The sequence below is a fragment of the Cavia porcellus genome, unplaced genomic scaffold, assembly GCF_034190915.1.
Source record: "Cavia porcellus strain 051 isolate PalLab524CR breed Dunkin Hartley unplaced genomic scaffold, mCavPor4.1 scaffold_28, whole genome shotgun sequence".
Taxonomy (NCBI): Eukaryota; Metazoa; Chordata; class Mammalia; order Rodentia; family Caviidae; genus Cavia; species Cavia porcellus.
Genome location: NW_026947511.1, coordinates 41071746 through 41084377, shown reverse-complemented (window position 1 = coordinate 41084377; position 12632 = coordinate 41071746). Strand labels below are relative to the sequence as shown.

Here is a 12632-nt window from a genome sequence, read left to right as displayed (position 1 = left end):
CAGGGAATGGGCGCCCCTGACGCAGGGCGGGGAGCCCCCTGATAAACAGACCTCTGACACTTCTGCAGTGCTCCAGCCTCCATCTTCTGTCCTGCTGACCTTCAAGGTCCCACACAAAGGCATCTGCGGTCCACCAGGCCTCCTGTGCGTACCCCAGTTCCCACGCTGCCACTGCACCCAGATAGGACCCACTACTGCCATGCATTATGGGAAATGGCCACTGCATTAGGTGTTGGGATATTTGGGGTTCCAAGCAACCACAAAGCTCACAGCCAGAAACAAGTTATCACGTTTTGGAGCCCAGCACAGACCTTAAATAAAACTGGGGGCCTGGCATAGCGCTGCATGTCTGTAACCCTAGCACTTGGCAGGAAGATTCTCAAGAGTCTGTGGTCAGCCTGGGCTACATAGTGATCTCAGGCCAGCCTGCAATAAATAGTGAGACCCTGTCTCAAACAAAACAAGACAAAATAAAACAAAGGACTAGAAAATACCTGTAGAAATTGTGCAATGATAGAGAAAGCTCTATGTGGACACAAGTGTTACAAATTCCGTATATTGACAGAAAAAAATAAATTTTCTTTTATCAGTACCGGAGATCGAACTCACAACCACCTGCTTGCAAGGCAGGTGCTTATGCCGCTGAGCCCCGTAATTTTTGCTTTTAAGAATAGAAACCTTGGGGCTGGGGATTTAGCTTAATGGCATAAGTGCCTGCCTGGCAAGCGTGAGGTCATGAATTCGATCCCCGGTACCAAAATAAAAAAGAATAGAAACATTGGCCAGGGATATAGCTCAGTGGCATAAGTGCCTGCTTAGCATACACAAGGTCATGAGTTCGATTCCAGATATATACATATACAAAAACAAAACAGGAAAATTTCCTGGGGAATTGGAATCTCTCCTGAGAGACAAGGGGGTCCCAAACAGGTTGCTCTATTTTTGTTTCCTTGAGACAGGGTCTTGCTATGTAGTACAGGCCAGCTTGGAACTGGTTTATCTAGCCCAGGTGGCCTTGAACTCATGGAGATCCTCCTGTTTCATCCTCCCGAGTGCTGGGATTACAAGCATGAGCCACCATACCTGATGAGAAGAGTTTGTTAAAGTATTGTGTAGACAGAATGCAAAACCTTAGATTTTTTTCAAGCATCAGCATTTTATGTTTTTGCAATAAAATGTTCACTTGAGAAGCCACTTTCATGTCACTCAAGACATCTAAGGGTGACACCGCTTTCCTTTGCCCCTCTACGTTGCAAGGTTCGAACAGGCAGCTCTTCCCCTGCTCTCGGTTCTCTTGCTCGTTCCGTCCCACCTTACGTGTTAAAGTCTGCAAACCACTGTGACTGATTCCTGCGACGCTTCAGTCATGCTCTCAAATGCGCAAATTAGATATTCTTGTGTCTTTAGGCAAATCGTGACACATTTTTAAATTCACTACAAACTGCAGTCTATCATGGCCAATGGACCAGTGGTATGGACCCATCTTGGAAAACAACAAATACTTAAGTAAATTTGCATAGCACAAAAAGTTATGTTAAAAAAAAGACAGAAATGACCTTGAACATATACAATGATCCTAATTTAGAGGGAAAAAATGAGCCAGGCATGGTGATGCATGCCTGTAATTCCAGCACTCAGGGAGGCTGAGGCAGGAGGATTGCCTCAAATTCAAGGCCAGCCTGAACTACTTACTTAGCATAGCCCTGACTCAAAAAATCCAAACAAACAAATAAAAAAAATTTTTTTAAAGATGTAAGACCGAGGGCCAGGGATTTAGCTCAATGGCATAAGCTCCTGCCTGGCAAGCATGTGGTCATGAGCTCAATCCCCAATACCAAAAAAAAAAAAGATGTAAGACTAGAAGGAAATTATAAAAAGCAGTCAGTCCTATTTTTGGATGATAGTAAGTATAAGAGAGGTTCTTTTATTTTTTTTCTTGGTAGTGAACTCACAACCTTGCACTTGCCAGGCAACCACCTAATGACACTGAGCTGGTTTTTCCCACTTTTTTTTTTAAGAGTCTGAATTTCTTGAATGAGTAGGTACTTGGGGTTTTGGGGGGTTTTCTTCCCCTTTGTGCTGGGGATAGAACCCAGGACCTTGAGCTTGGTAGGCCAGCTCTCTACCACTGAGCTAGATCCCTAATCCCTGATTTGATGACTTCTTAAAGACAATGGGCATGTGGTACACATATGTAATCCCAGTGCCCTGGGAGGCTGAGATAGAAGGATCGCAAGTTCAAGACCAGCCTGGGTAATACAAGGAGACCCTTGCCTGCCATCCCTCCAGATGCTACCTGCATACCCCAAAGAACACCTGCACCCCACTCCAACCTCGGAAGGCCACAGTAAACGGGCCACACCCAGGACACCTCACATCCGTTGTGTCTGTCCCTGGTGGCTGGGGTCCGTTTTCTAAGAGCACCAAAGGACCACACAAGAGGCCGCAGGCGTGGGGCCACACTGGATCCCGGGACCCTCCTGCCCTTGGAGAGAGGGTAAAGGCTGGCTGCCTTTGTGGTCCAGATCCCAGGAGACTGATGAGGACGACAGGAGCAGCTGAACTCAGCACTGCAGAGGCCGTGGAGCCTCCGAGCCCTGAGCAGCAGGTGCCTGGGAGTCCAAGCCCGAGCTTCCAGCTGCAGTAGGCGGTGGCACAGGCAGGGTTAGGGTTAGGGGCAGGGAAACTGCCAGCCTTGCTCTCTCCTTACTATCTTTCGAGGAGGAGGTGCCGGGAATTGAACCCAGCACCTCCGGTGTGCTAAGCGCGTACTCCACTACAGAGCTGTATCCCTGGTTCCCTGCCATTCTATTTATGTATGTTTTTTAAGGTTTGGTTTGTTCTGTTGTTGCAACCGTTGTTGTTCTCACTGTTCTCTGTTGTTATTGTCACTGAGTTACAACCCCATCCCTTTTTAAAATTTTCAGACAAGGTCTCACTAAGCCATTCAGCTGTCCACGGTGGGCTTGCGAGAACTTGTGACCCTCCTGCCTCAGCCTCCCGAGAGCTGGGATCACAGGCATGAGCCACCACACCTGGCTGCCTATGGTCACCTCATTAGGAAGCAGTCCCAGGGAACCCGAAGCCCTCTCATCTTCCGAGTCTGGCAGCACCCAGCACCACAAGGGCACCGTCCACACCGCCCTGTGTGGGTGAAGAAATGAACGAACACAGGATTGGCTCCCAGGCTGCCAAGAAAACCTCTGGGCATGCAGGAAGGGCCCGAGGAGCAGGAGCGTGAGGCTGAGTGGAAAATAAAACAGCAATCGTTGTGTCACCACTTCCTCCGGGCCGCCATGGTTCCAACGTGCGAGTGAGCTGCACCGGGCGTCTGGTGCCCACCTGTCCGCAGGAACCCACCACGAACTATTTATTTACTTCCTCTGTGAGAGGTAAATAAAGCTCAGCCAAAACAGGCTCCCCCAAACCGCTGGGGTCTCCCCCAGGTGTTGATGAGGCGCTGGGCTCAGGGAGGTCACAGGTGGCCGGCTGCCTGCTCCTGTTGTCCCCACCCTCTTCATGCATGTGTGGGTCACAGGAGGCCCTGTGCAGGAGGAGTGGGCAGGGCTTCCTTCCCCTCCCCGGGGGCCCAGAGAGTGGCACCCCACCCACCTGTGCCCTGCCCTGCCCCGCCCCACCCCATGGGAGCCTTGCAAATAGGCCCATGGGAGTAGAGGGCTGGGTAGTGCTGCTGGGCCCCCTGCTGGGTTGCTGATTGGTGACAGGGTAGAACCAACTAATGGGGCATCTCTGGGCAGCAGGTGGGTGGACAGGTAGCCCTCAGCTGTCAGATATTTTGGGGGGGGGGTCTTTTGAGACAGGGTCTCACTATGCAGTTTGGGCTGGCCTTGAAATCACTTTGTAGCCCAGGATGGTCTTGAATTCATAAGGATCCTCCTGCCTCAGCCTCCCAAACACTGGGATTACTGGCATGTGCCACTGTGCCCAACAGTAGTCAGATCTTGTTAGAATTTACTTGCAACCCCAGATCAATACAGTACTTGTGAGGCTGGGCATGGTGGTACATACCTATGAGCCTAGCACTCAGGAGGCTGAGGCAGGAGGTCCCTGTGAGTTCCAGTCCAGCCTGAACTGCACAGTAAGACCCTGCTGCAAAATAACAAAAGAAATGCAGCTTCGGGCCCCTCCCTGTCTTCTCTCTGCCGCCTCACCCCACCTTGGAGTAGTGGTTTTGCTTCCCTCTCACACCAGACATAGGAATGGATTTTCTTTGTGGGGAGGTTTGTAACCTCCGACAGGCCTGAGGAGGTGCCTTCTGTCACCCTCTTAACCCTCACTCTGTCCCTCAGGTGTCTACGACCCACAGCCCCAGGGCACCAGCTGTGCACCAGAGGTTCCAGGAAGAGCTACCAGGGAGGTTGCAGTCTACACTCCATAAGGCACTGGTGATCACCTCAAACAGTGCCCCAGCCCTGAGTGTGGGACTCATTTTAAACAGGAAAATTCACCGGCATAGTGGCTCTCTCCTGTGATCCCAGCATTTGGGAGGCTGAGGCAGGAGAGTCGTTTGCAAGTTCAAGACCACCTGAGCTACAAAGTGAGCCCAAGGCCAGCCTGAACTGCATATGGAGACCCTGTCTCAAAGAGACAAAAGAAAAGAAAAAAACACAAAGAGATAAACAGGAAAATCCCCAGGTGGGGTGGCACATAGTAGATGCTCACTAAGTCACATCCAGCATGACCTGGGATACGGAGGGCGTGGCTAGAAGACACCAGTGGCCTCCTAGTGAGAGCTGGGCAAAGGACCAATCGGAAGATGGGAGAGAAAACTGGACATCAGAAGGCAGGGACAGAGGGAGGTGGCATGGGGACAGCTGTGGCATCAGCCAGCTACCTGAAGCCCATTGCCACCCCTTTCCCACATTCTGCCTGCATTGCCACCTGCACCATGACGACTATGGCTGCTCATGGCCACCTACTGTCCCTGGCCTCTTGGTCCTCCCGCCCTAGATGGCAGCAAATGGGAAGCCGCCGCCCTGCCCAGTGCCTCTGCCTGCCAGGGGCTGGCGCTGCCCAGAGGGTGGCCAGTGCTCAGGCTGCGGCCATGGGAGCCTCAGAGCTGGGGATCCTAACAAAGGGGCGACCCGTGTCCCGCCCACACAGTGGGGACAGGCGGCCAAGGCACACAGCACCACGCCATGGTCAGACTTGGACGCGGGGAGGTCCTGGCAGTGACGGCACTCGGGGTTTCCGATGCTGGCGGCAGAGGCCACACACACAGGGGCGGGGGGCGCTGTCCAGCCACAGATTAGAGCGGGCGTGGGGCATCAATGAACTCTGGGGGTGCCAGGGAGTCGCTGAAGTGCCCTGATGCTGGGTCACGCAGGGGACACCCGAAGGACGAGCGGCCCTGTCTCCACTGCCTGGGCCCCGCCCTGCTGCTGGGGGTAGGGACACAGTATCTGGCGGCAGCTGGTGCTGCCACAGCAGTAGGCACAGAGGGTCCACCGAGGCTCAGGCGAGGTGGCCCTGGGCAGCCAGCAAGTGGTGGCAGAGGAGGGGTCAGCTCCAGGGTGGCCCGGGCGGCCTTGGAAAGTGTCTGACACCTGAAACCAGGCAGGGGTGAGGACAGTGAGAGCTCATGGTTATACGGGCCCTCGTGTGAACCCAGGAGCCATGAGTCTTGCAGGGAATGGGCAGGGGGTTGGCCTTAGATGCCATGCTGTACAGCTGTGTGCAAACCGGCCCCAGCACTACTGCAATCCTGGCCCGGCCCGGCCCGTCTTGTCTCGGCTTCCCAGACTGGCCCCACAGCCTGGCTCTTCCTGGACAGCCTCAGAGAGTCTGAGGGTGGCCTCTCTCTAGCCACCTGTCCTGAGTGCTCACTGGACCCAGACAGCTGGGGACAGCCGGAGCCTGGGCAAAGCGAGAGAGCCTGGTCCTGGGAGAGGGCCCGCGGTGGTGGGGAGGGGGGGGAGGGGGGCCTGCATGCGCATGCGCGGAAGGGGGGCTGGGCCAGGGGAGCGGGTGCGACAGGCCGCAATGTAGCGCTCACTCCCCTTCATGCACTGCTGTTTATTGATCTCCCCTGGCAGCTGCAACTCACCCCTTATCTTGGGGCTCAATCCAGACTCCACCCCTTTGCTGTTGCCAAGCCAGAGAGGCAGACAGGCCCTGCTTCCTGCTCAGGCGGCCTCAGTCTCCCCCACTGCGGCTCAGAGGGACCAAAGGAGCCTCAAGAAGAAAGGCCCCAGCTGGGCGGAAGCTGAGGCAGGAGAATTACCTAGAGATCAAGGCTAGCCTGGGCCACGTAGCAAGACCCTGCCCCAGACAAATAAACGGCCCTGCCACTGGAGACCAACTTTGTGTGCCCCTCTGTGGGTGACTGGGGTTTGGCCCCCTCATGAGTCCCCGGACCAGTGCAGTGACACCCCAAGCTGCTCACTCCAGAGCTCCTTACATGCATCACAGTTCCAACTGCAGCTGTAACCCCCCCCAGGCACCCCAAATCTTTTAGCACCTAGAAAAACACTTGCTCACCATGAGGTCCACTCATGATTAAACCCATTTGTCCCTTGACTCTTTTTTGGGGGGTGGGGCACTGAGGATCCAACCCAGAGCTTTCGCACTGAGCTACATCCCAAGCCCTTTGTATTTTCTTATTTTGAGCCAGTGTCTCACTAAATAAGCTGCGTAGGCTGGGCTGGAACTTGAGATTCTCCTGCCTCAGCCTCCCAGAGCTCAGTCTGGAGTGTGTTCTTCCCAGGACTCGGGAACAGTGCATGGCGTGGGGTGGATGCGACAGTGGGCGTGGCATCTCCTGCCCTAGAAGTCCTCACTTCTTTTTGCTGATGACTAAGTCCTTGGGCCTCCATCCTTTGCCAGGTGTCCCCTCCCTTCCATTCCCACTGTGTCACCGTCCTTTCAGTCCCCTGTGTGGTGTGTGCCACGTCCCTGGCCAATGCCATTGGCTACTTCCTCCCCAGAGCGCCCCCCACTGAAGCTCTGGTCTAGGTGCTTCCTCCCTCCAAAGCCTTCCATGGCTCCCTCTTACCCCCAACATCAAGTCCAGACCCCTGACGAGGCTTCCTCAACACTGCCCTGATGTCCCTGTCACCTCAACTGCCACCACACTGTGTGTCCACACGGCCCCCTCCCACTGCCACATCTGCAGGGCCAGGTCTTTGCAACCACCAACAAAGTCTGCTGAAGTCACAACAGACACCAGCAGAGACCCTCGGAAATGGATGCCCGCAGCGGCTTCTCACTAGGTTATGGTTCTGGAAGACACAGTTACCACTTTATAAAAATATAACCCTAGGTTACCATGTGCTGAGTCTCCCGTTATCTTAAAGGAATAAATATTTTGGAAATATCGCATATTCAAAATTCTTTTCAATCCTGGAGATTGGACCTGGGGAGCTCAGAGCCACAGCCCGGCCCGCTGTTATTTTTTGTTTGAGCTCTGCAGGCTTCTGGGCCACTCCTCAGGGTTCTGCCCTTGAAAAGCGCATCTGCTGGGGCCTGGTATTTGACAGCGGGCCCTTAGGGAAAGCTGAAAGCTGACCTTGAGCTTGCTGTTTTCCTGTCTCAGCCTCCTGAGTACTGGGATTACAGGCGTGCACCACCACGGCCGGCCATAATGAGCTTTGTATCAGAAATTCAATATTCACATCTATGGCCCATAAAGAAGAGAAAGGTCTTTAAGAATCTCAGTAACCTCGCAGGTGTGAAGTGTCGTTGGGACTGGAAGGTTTGGCACTGGCTATGTCCGGATGCCCTGGTCTGCAGCATGCTTTTCTCACCCTGCTCCCCTTTTCTGTTTTCCCTGTTTGTTGCTGGGAAAGTAACTTCTTAATTAAAAAGCAAGAGAGTGCCAGGGATGTAGCTCAGTGGTATAAGCGCCTGCCTGGCGTTGCTGGTGAGCGCAGCACACGGTTGTGAGTTCGATCACTGTTACCAAAAAAAAAAAGGCAAGAGATTGCATTGTAATGATCATTATAAAACAGTGACTAGCTCCAACTTTCAACCCTCCTGCCTCAGCCTCACAGAGCGCTAGGGTTACAGGCGTGTGCCATCATGCCCAGCTGAGAAATGAATGAACAAATATACATATTTATTAGAAGTTTATTTACAATTGGCACACAGCACAGCAAGGCACAACACATGAAAGTGTGCAAAGATTTGCTCTTACACCAATCAGATTGTGCCCACATGTCCGGAAACCTCACGGGGAAGATGGAGGTGGTCGGGGCAGGAGGTGCGGCCAGTGCTGGGAAGGCAGGGGAGGAAGGGATGGGGCCAGGGCAGCCGGAGCGTCCCAGGTCTGCCACTGGGGCGATGCGGGGCACAGCCCAGGGCCTGCTCTCAGGGTCACAGACTCAGCATTAGAGGACTCGACTCACACTGCCCAGGAGGACTGGCCAGAGCCTGCTGCTGGGAGGGGACAGCACTGTCACCCACAGAGAGGGGACAGACCCTGTTCGGTCCCATCCACAACTGATGTCCCCCAGAGGGAGCCAGTAAATCAGAACGCAGGAAGGATTTGGCGAGGGCCATGAGGACGCCTTCTTGGCCCTGACTCCGTCGACCTCTGCCCTATGGCTGCAGCCCCCAGGACCCAGGGAGCCCAGGGAGAGAGAGACGGGACCTGATGGGGCCAGGGACACCAGGGCTAGGCTTGGAGCTCCCAGACATTCCACATCTTCAAGGGTTGCACCCCGCCTTAAGAACCCCAGCCAGCAGGGAGGCCGAGGAAAGCAGGAAGCCAGGGCTTGCAGGGTGTTTTCAGTACTAGAGACTGAACCCAGCGCCTCAGCACTGAACTGCATCCCACCTGTCTTTTTTGAAACAGGGTCCCACTAAGTCACTAAATTGCCCAGGATGGACTCCCAACTTGGAATCCTTCTGCCTCAGCTTCCCAGAGTAGTGGGATGATGCCCATGCACCACCACAGCCAGTCCTTGGGGTAGTGGACTGTCCCCACGGCTGCCCCAGGGGCAAGTCTGAGAGACAGTTATGCCACTGTTACAAAGCTGTGACAGATGTCATTTATAAGGACTTATGTTCTGCCTGGAAGTTAACTACTCAGGCAGAATGTACTTGCTACCACCCCATACCTCAGTTTCCCTGTCTATAAGGGCATCAGAAGGAGGCCTCTCTTGCTGTGGGGATAGATCAGAGACAGAGAGCTTGCCTGGCGAGCATAGCCCTGAGTTCCATTCCTGGCAGGCAAAAAACCAAAAACAACAAACAACAACAAAACCCTTATAAGGATCTGGTCAGCTGGGCTCAGTGGCACACGCCTATAATCCCAGCACTAGGGAGGCTGAGGCAGGAGGATCACTGCAAATTCAAGATCACCCTGGGCTACAAAGTGAGCTCAAGCCCAGCCTGAACTGCACAGCGAGCCCCTGTCTCAAAGCAAAACAAAAACAAACAAACAAAAAAACCAATAAAAGTCAAAGGCCAAGGAAAATCAGGAAGGGAAAAGAGTAAGGGGGTAGGGGCTGGGGGTTTAGCTCAGCGGCATAAGCACCTGCCTTGCAAGCAGGTGGTTGTGAGTTCGATCCCCGGTACCGATAAAAATGAAAAAGACAAAAAAAAAAAAAAAAAGAGTAAGGGGGTGATGCATGTGGCTGCCCTGGGAGAGGAGCCTGTCCCATTGGCCGAGTGCGCAACCTCCGGCTGGAGCCACAGTGTACATTTTATGGAGGCTCTCAGAGTCCAAAGCAGCTCTCAGTGCTCCTGTGCTAACAGCTGGGGACGGGTCCAGGCGGCCGCAGAGGACCAGGTGGCAGCCTTACCCAGCCAGCACCGGAGACGCGCTGAGCAACAGCGCCACCTGGTGGACGACTTGGCGACCTCGGGAGGAGGTAGGGCAGGTGGCTCGTCACAGAGCAGGGACTTCGAGCCACTTCCGAAGCCCACTCCGGGCACCTCTAGACGCCCCTGCACCGCACTGCCTCCTGCAGGCGTGATCAGGCAGCTGTTTAACAGAAAGTTCAGCCAGATGCATTGATTGATTGATCTCCTGATTGACTGAAGGAACGCAGGCGTTTGCACTGAGCTACATCCCCGGGCTTTTTTTTAAAATTTTAGACAGGGTTTCAAAGTCGCTAAATTGCCTAGGCTGGGCTCCAATTTAAGATATTCCTGCCTCAGCCTCCCAGAGTGTTGGGATTACTGAAATGCATGGCCACCATGTTGAGGAGTTCTTCTTCATTTTAGAACTCTGACTCCAGAGGTTCTCCCCATCTTCTTCCTCAACCTTTCACCTAAGACTTTTTTTTTTCCTTTTGTCTTTTTGAGACGGGGTCTCACTATGCAGTTCTGGCTGGCCTTGAGCTCACTTTGTAGCCCAGGTTGGTCTCGAACTTGCAACACTCCTCCTGCCTCAGCCTCCCATGTGCTGGGAGGGATTACAGGCGTGAGCCACCATGTCTGGCTTCTTTTCCATCCTTGATTTCACTTCCTTTTTAAAAATACATTCACGCCGGGCATGGTGGCTCATGCCTGTAATCCCAGCACTTGGGAGGCTGAGGCAAGAGGATCTTTGGGAGTTCAAGACCAGCCTGGGCTACAAAGTGAGCTCAAGACCGGCCTGAACTGCATAGTGAGACCCTGTCTCAAAAAGACAAAAAAATAAATAAATAAAAATACATTCACTTCCAGAAACTGCGCATGGTGGGATACACCTATAATCCCAGCACTGAGAAGGCTCAGGCAGGAGAATCTTAGAGGGCTCTAAACCAGTTTGAGAGGTTGAGGGAAGAGGATGGGTTGCAAGTTGGAGACCAGCCTGGGCTGCAAAGTGAGCTCAAGGACAGCCTGAACTGCGTAGCAAGACCCTGTCTCAAAAAGACAAAAAACCAAAATAACAAAACACTGGGCTACACAGTGAGTTCAAGGCCAGCCTGCACTCAGTGAGACACTCTCTCAAAAAACAGACAACCTGGGGCTAGGATTTAGCTCAGCGGCATAAGCGCCTGCCTTGCAAGCAGGCAGTCGTGAGTTTGATCCCTGGTACCGATAAAAAGGAAAAAGACCAAAAAAAAAAAAAAAAAAAAAAACAGACAACCCCCAAAACAAAAACAGAAACCAAAAACTTTAGATCTCAGCCTCCATTACTGGTTCATTTTGAAGATCACAGGCACGCCTTGAAACCAGACACCGCCTCATTGCGGCCACATGGTCTGGGCAGGTCTCCACCTCCCCGAATCCGTAAGCTGGGGCTGGAGGTCTTCACCACCTGGAGTTCTGGTCAGCACCAGGTGAGGCAGTGCAGGCCAAAGCCCAGGACAGCGCCTGTGATATCACTGGGCTCCTAAGTGGTCACCAAAGCCACGTTCCTTTCCAGGGAGTGCTTAGACAGAGACCGGAAGGGGTGAGGAGAGGAGGCAGCAGGATGAGCCTTTATCACCCCCCACACACCAGGGGGAGGGCAGGAGAGGACAGAGGGACCAGCTCCTGGAAACTGGAGGCTTTAACATTTAAATGGCTTCCCAGGCGAGATAAACAGAGTCCCAGTGCCCAGCAAGGAAACAGGACTTGGCAAGGGCCCCAGAACTTTCTCCACCCCAGCCCTCCCTAGATTTCCTCTTGTGGTTTCTCAAAAGTACAACCTGTTCTTCACACACTCAAGAGACAGGACCGCAGGGGAGGGGACAGCAGGGGGCAGGGTCGCTGAGAGGGAGGGGGAGGGGCGGGGAACAGCCTGATTCGCTCTTAAAGTCAAGTCCTATCATCTGGCCCTGCCCTCTGCCCTGGAGTCCTGCCATGACACCCCTCCCCCTCACAACCCTCTTACAAGGTGGCTTGGCCCTTCCCCCCAGGCACAGGTCCCCCATGGAAAACTGAGGTTCCAGAAAGGAAGTGGAAAAATAGCCAGATCCAGGCTCACACCAGCGGCACTGCTCCAGCCCGCCCCAGGGAATGGGCTGCTTGGAAGTCGGAAAGCGAAGCTTTCAGTTGCCCACATTCCCAGATCCCAGCACCCGGCACCCCCTTGGAGCAATGCTTTCAAGCCGGGAGAAGTGGCCCATGGGTGTAATCCCAGCACTTGGGAGGCTGAGGCAGGAGGATCAAAGCAAGTCTGAGGACAACTAGGGCTACATAATAAGTTTGAGACTAACCTAAATTATATACTGAGACCCCTATCTCAAAAGATAAAAAAACCCAGGATTTTAGCTCAGCAGCACAAGCACCTGCCTGGCAAGCATGAGGTTATAAGTTCCATCCCTGGTACCAAAAAACAAAAAACAACAAAGTCATTCTTTCCCGCACTCACCCTTGTGTCATCTATGCCCCCCCCTTCCTCTGGAGGAGTGAACCTTACATGCCAACACACACAAACACATACCACCAGTTAGTTCTGTACCATCGTCGGAGTCCTGCTCCAGGCCAGCTGGGGCCCTGGGACCAGCTTGAGCCCCAAGCTGGGCTAACAGACAAAAGCTCACATCTCCACATCACCTGCGACAGGGCACTGTCCAAGACAGGGGCAGTGACCCTTCAAGACCCCAATGCCAGGCTCGCACACTCAGCCTGCCCAGGAGGCAGGTGGCTGGGTGCCCAGGAGCAGGGTCTCCTGAGTCATGTGACTCTGGGTTGGATCCCAGCTCTGCCACTGACTTCCACTCCCCCTTCAAGAAGACTGGTCCTCCCTCTGT

At 53.7% G+C, this 12632-nt stretch overlaps 1 protein-coding gene across 2 annotated transcripts in view; it reads right to left on the bottom strand.

The window, feature by feature from the left end:
- Nucleotides 1-12632, bottom strand: part of Ccnd3 (cyclin D3) — a 44640-nt gene that overhangs the window by 30664 nt on the left and 1344 nt on the right. The window lies entirely within an intron of this gene.